Source organism: Argiope bruennichi, chromosome 10, assembly GCF_947563725.1.
Source record: "Argiope bruennichi chromosome 10, qqArgBrue1.1, whole genome shotgun sequence".
In the NCBI taxonomy this organism is placed as follows: Eukaryota; Metazoa; Arthropoda; class Arachnida; order Araneae; family Araneidae; genus Argiope; species Argiope bruennichi.
This window is the reverse complement of record NC_079160.1, coordinates 26,621,510-26,627,969: the sequence shown is the minus strand read 5'-3', so window position 1 is coordinate 26,627,969 and position 6,460 is coordinate 26,621,510.

Below are 6,460 nucleotides of genomic sequence, written 5' to 3'. Positions count from 1 at the left end.
TAACTAAGTCAATATTTTTCGAAACTATCATTTTTTTAAAAACTTAATATTTTTAATTTTTGAATAGGTTTCTTTATAGAATTTTGTTTCCAAGTCTATTTTTTGGGAAGTTATACTGATTTTTATATTTACATGTACATATATTTTAATGCTATTTTACATCTTCACATCCTCAATGGTCTCCGCTGTTTCTGAACAAGAGAATAAGTAATATATTCATTTAGAAATATTTTATGGTTGTTTTTGTGCTTTACAATGTGAAAAAAATTGAATATTTCATGTTATTTATCAGTCGGATGCCGATGTTTAAAGAATTGGTAGTAAAACAGCTTATTGTTCAGTTCAGGAACTAGATAATATATTCCTTAAGCTATCTGAAAAATTTTAATGAAATCATTTCATACACTTCTAAGCTAGAAGATTTCTACTTTATACCTCTTTTTAGCCAAAAAAGCCATGTTTTTCAATTAAAAAAATTTTTTTGTACTTAGCTGGTATATTTTGGTTTCACAGATGTTTTTTTTTTCAATCATTTTTATGCAAATATTCAAAAATATAACAATTGTCCGACATTTTTTTTCAAAATATTCATCCCGATCATACTTACATACCTTAAAAATACACGGAGATGTCTTTTAAAAAAATCTTTGGAATATTGTGAAGAAAACTGATTATGTCTGCTACGAATAACTCTTTTCGTTTAACAGTGTTTATTCAAACTCGACATTAATCTATAACTTTAAAAATTAACATTGCAGTTTTCAATTGGCTAGTTGTGTATTTCAGTTATTAGATTCTCATACACATAAGGAGAAGCACAATTTTTCAAATTATTGTTATTGGATTGAAGTAGGATAAAAATTCTCTAAAACATCAATATATCGCTTTTATCGTTTCTTAAAATATCGATTACTGGAAAATGATAATAAATATGAAATTTCTCTTTTAAAAACCGCTATCCCCTGACATTTGTTATTCGAATTAAAAAGAAAGAAGATAGAAGCTTTCACAGACAAGAAATTTCTTCTGATATGTTTGATATTTGGCCTTGTTGACAACGTGAATTATGAATCGACATTTCGCAACATGAATTATATTTACGACATTTCGCAACACCTGCGTTTCAATGGCAGCCGAACCTTCGGAAACTAGAAAAGGCTTACTCACATTATAACCACCCATAAATACATCCAGTGCTTGCCTCGAAAAATATGAGCAATGGTATTATGTAAAGCTTGCAAACCAAAAATAAAAATGACCTTAAAAGGCAACTATTAATTTATATATTTTAAATGTAAACATAAGAAATCGGATAATTGATATTTTAGCTAACTAAAAGAGTTTTCAATAATTTTTAAATATTTTTTAAAATTTTCATAAATATACTTTTTTGATAAATAAGGATTATTTTTATAGATTACAAGCTTAGAAATATATAGAGTTAGCTCTTTATAAGAAATGTCAATTATTCATTTTCTTTTTTGCCTGTTTGTTTTCCATTTTCATTCCAAAAAAAAAAACGTTTTATTAAATTATTTGTAAACAAGCTTAATATAATTAATTTTTTTCAAGTCACATACACGAATAAAGAAAAATCATTAAAAACAGCGAAAAAAATTCATAATAGACATACATCCTCGTAATTCAAACCTGTATTAAATTTACACTGCCCGTTAAAATTACTCTATTACAGTCAGTATTTTTTCAAAAACAACGCATTTAGTATCCAGTTGATGCTGGATAATACAAAGCAATTTAAGGAAGTTTACAGTTTTACTTAAATGGGATGCAATCAATTTTTTTTGACTAATATTAGAAAAACAGATAAGAATAACATTGAAGACATTAAAATAATAAAATAATGAATCAGCTTTCATCATATACTAATATGATCATTTTCTTAGATAGTCAGACGACTGTGCAATTCCACGTCGATGCTTTGAATTTTATCACACAATAGCAATTACGCCACTTTCCTTTATTTATAAAAGGCGGTTTCTTTTCGATGTATCATTATTTGCAAGCGATAGAGAGCTGTGAATTTTCTGAGCATGCGCTGAGCTGTGAAATAATTTCTATTTACTACTTTCTTGCTAACATAAAAATTGAAAAACTTAAAGATTTAAATTTGCTATCTCAAATTTTAAGTTATCATGGGAGAACATTATTATTTTAAAAGTCATTTTTTAATTAATTTAAGTTATTAATCAGATTAAACCGATTTGAAACAATCACGTGACTATCAGATTACGCACGCGTCGACATTTAGAAAAATAATCGTTTGTTTCATTCGAGCTCCAAAACATTTTTTGACAGCTAGAAAAATTGAGAATGAAAGTTAAAAAAAATTATATATATCTTTCCGTACCTTCCCTCGATGTTTTTTGTTCATTCCCATTTTCTTCTTTGTGCTTCTTCGGGCGATAACTTCTTACAACCCTGACCTGTATTGGCCAGACAGGAGAATCGGGTATATGGTGAACTATTGTGCCAAGTTCTTGGTGTTAAGTCGCCAAATGTGGGAACCTTCTTTATCATTCTCTAATAACTCTAAAAGCGAAAAATTGTTACCTAAAAAGCGATATATCGCCAATTTTCTGCCCGTTCATTCAAAAACTCAAACAAAACAACATGCTCTCATATGATAAAAAAATTGCGCTGCGAGTTAAATTATGTTTAATAATTTAATAAATTCCTTGCAAACTAATAAAAAACTTATTATTAGATTTCTATTGATATAGAAATTACTTTTTGTGTAAGGATTTGGATTATTCCATTTTCCGTTCTTTATTATAATCAAGTTATGATTTTTTTTTTTGGCATCAACTTTTTTTTTACTCCTTATTTCTGTTGTAAGAAAGATTTAAAGATTGAAAAGGGAAGGGGAAATCTCTTTTTTTCCCCCAGGAGAAATTTTTAATTACGGAAATGATCAGGAAATTTCGAACGAAAAGAAATAGACGCGAAATATTCTGTAATTTGTGAAAAAATGATATGATTGAAATTTTCGGATGTGCTGCTAATTGCATATGTATTCTTAAAGACGAAATATGAACCCATCCTAATCAGTTTAGTTACAAGATATTGAATTGAAATTGATAGTAACTAATTCATTTTTATATAATTCTTGATAAGTAGAATTTTCCAAACTTTAATGACTTGTTAAGATATTCACACTTGATTAAAAATGTTTTTCATCGTGCAGATATTTTAATATCAGTATATGTTATATTTTTATTTCTGTTCGGATTTTTAATATTGTTTTAATAAATATTTTTATTTCTCCTCTGCTGCATATTTTATTGCTTTGGTAACATGATTTATAAATTGAATTCATTTCATTTTGTAACATAAACTGTACAATTTCACATCCATAAGTAAGATATATAAGAGAACTGAATTTGGATTACCTGTTTTTGTTCTGTATAGTGATAATGAAGAATATTTTAAAAGCAACACACTTTTTTTGTAGTTTATACATCTTTAAAAAATGCAAATAACTTTATGAAGAAATATGCTCAAAAATTAAAATAAATGATTAAAAAAAATTGGCTGTCGAGTAAATTAAGGACTGATTTTCCCGACTATATAATTAGTAATTAAATTTAGATTCAATTGTAACCAAAGGTGTTTTGTATTGTAACATTTATACTAATATTCATTGTATTAATCCATATACGATATTTTGTACATTATATATAATTTTTTTCTACCTTTGTTTTCTCACAAAAATCAAGTACTCTTAACCCCATCCTCCTTCTATGGCTTGTTATATTTCTTTAGTTTATTAGGGCAATTAGTGGTTAAATATGCTTTTTAGATTGTTCCTTCAATCCCATAGATAATAAGAGCCAATTTTGATACTTTTATTTATAATATTTTTATACAATTATTACAGCAAATTATGGATAAGCAAGTTCAACAAGTACTGTATAATATCAACAGTACTTGTTGAACTTGCTTATCCATAAGTACTTATCAATCATGTTTCTCTGCTGACTTTAAAACAACATAAGGACCACTCTTTATTTGTTCAAACTATTTAAATGATAACATCTAATTACAAATGTTCCTTCTTTAAAGCAATCACGTAATGTTTTTTTTTTTCCTTTAAAAAATGATTCTGTAAACCACTTTTAAATAGTTGTGAAAACATCAGTCCTATTTCTCAACCGAAGAATTCAATAGAATTCAAGTTATTATAAGACGAATTTAAATGAGTATTACAAATACGAAAATTCTCCTATTTTCAAAGCAAATAAATAAAATATTTTTTTTAAAACATTTAATTGATATAATTGATCTGTTGAGCCCAGAACTTAAATGACTTAAGATAAATAATCAAAATAATAGACACATTTTTAATACTACTAATGCAATAGGGAAGTGTCTTGCAAATAAAATAATCTGTTTACTTATAAAAGCTAGAATATGAACAAAGGAGCAATAACACTTAACCAATCAACATCAGCAGTATTTTTTTTATAGTTTATACGCTATTGCTTTTAAATCATAAATATTAGAGTAGGATAGTTATTAAATGATTGAAAATTAGCGACAGGAAATTTATAACTTGAAAAATAATAATTTGAATTTAGAAAATCATATATAAATGATGATAGACGGAATTATATTTAACTAGCCGCCTTTGGCGACCCGCTTGCTCACGAAGCTTGTTGAATTTTTAGGTTATTAAATGATTTATATGGAATGCATTTTTAAAAATTTCAGCTTATTTGATACAAATTTAAAAGAGGTCTTTAACTGAAACATTCTAAAACAAATTATTGTGGCCACAAATTAAAAATGTTTATATTATGAAATATAAACATAAGTGAAAATCCTATTCCGAATTAATGATAAAAAAAAAAGTAATTTTTATCTTAATTTTAACATTAGAAAAAGCACACGATTGAATAGTTTGATGGACGAGTTTGAATTTCATAACATTAAAAAAGCAAATGAAGCGAGCATTACTCTTAAAAGAACTTTTCTCAAACCTAACCTAATATTGAAGCAAACTGTAAATTAAACTTGAATTTATTAAAAGTAGAAAAGAAATCATTAAAGAGAATTTTTTGAACTGTAAGATAATGCAAAAACCTTTTTGCGAAATTAATTATTGTGGAAGCCCTCTATTTCCAGTAGGTAAAACATAGCGAGTATCCATAGTGGTACTCGCTAAGCACCTATTTTTCCCTATCGATTATTAAAAGTTAATTCTTAATTTCTTTTGCATCTTCTTATTGAATGAAGTGTTTGAAACAGTGAGCTGCATTTATAATATAATCCTTTTATTTCATTAGCGAAGTGTTGAATTAAGTGCAGTTGTAAAAACGCTGAATAAAGCAGTTTACTGAAATTTCCGTACATCGATCATTGTTGCCATTCCGTAATAAGTAATAAGAGCGATTTTTTTGCGATGTGCGTTAGCGTTTTATATGTATAGATAATCGCTTTCACATGATTCTCCAAAAATGTTGCAGTTTGTAACTGAATAAGCTGACTCGTAATAATGATGAACGGAACAAAAACAAACATGAGATGATGAATCTGTTGGATGGTGCATGCTATTTTTCAAATTCTTCCTCTTATGTGTTAAATCGCAATCGCAGTCGGTACTTATCCCTTAGATGCATTGTTTTACAACACTATTTTTTCCCCTGCACCGATAATGAAAACAGCTAACAAAACGAAAGCACGAAAATTTGCATCCACAATCGACCATGAAACGCCGATCGAGGAAATTGAAAACAAAACACGATTTAATTTCTAGCTGCCGTGATAAAACACACACACACACTCGTCTCTCACAGACATCCGAAAAGCCAAATAAAGAAGAAAAGAAAAAAAAAAGCGTGTAAAAATAAAGCAGGCCGCCATCTTTCCCACCTATTCTTCTCGGCATGGGAGCTTAACCCCTTGAGCCCATTAAGGCACGAGCGTGCCGAAAAATCCAACAAGTGGCTTCTTATTAAAATACGGTGAATTGCACGCGAAAGTGGCATGAGGTTACACGCTGTTTGTTTACCACAAGACTTATGACCGGTAAAAAACATGAGCGCTGACAAGACTATGGTGGTATCACGTATCGTTTAGTTTAAAGGTTAGACCTTTAGTTTGCACCCCATGGTCTTTAAAAACTGTTTATTAATACGGTAAACCCCTGTAACCTTTTGGTTATATTAAAAATGTTTCATGTTTATTAATTTTTATGCTTTAACTTTGCTTATAACCTTTTGCTTTAATTAGAATTTTAATTTTTTTTGGTGATAATGTTGTTTCGTCTGCTTTAATTTTGAACAACGGAATAATTTCTCAAAATGTAGTTGAACCTTCTTAAAAGAACGGAGTAATAATCCCTGACCTTTTCCGTGTTAAATTTTTCAAATTTCTTTAATTTTCTAAATTTATTTGAAACTAGCCACATTAGATGATCAACTGGTTCGCCAGGAATATT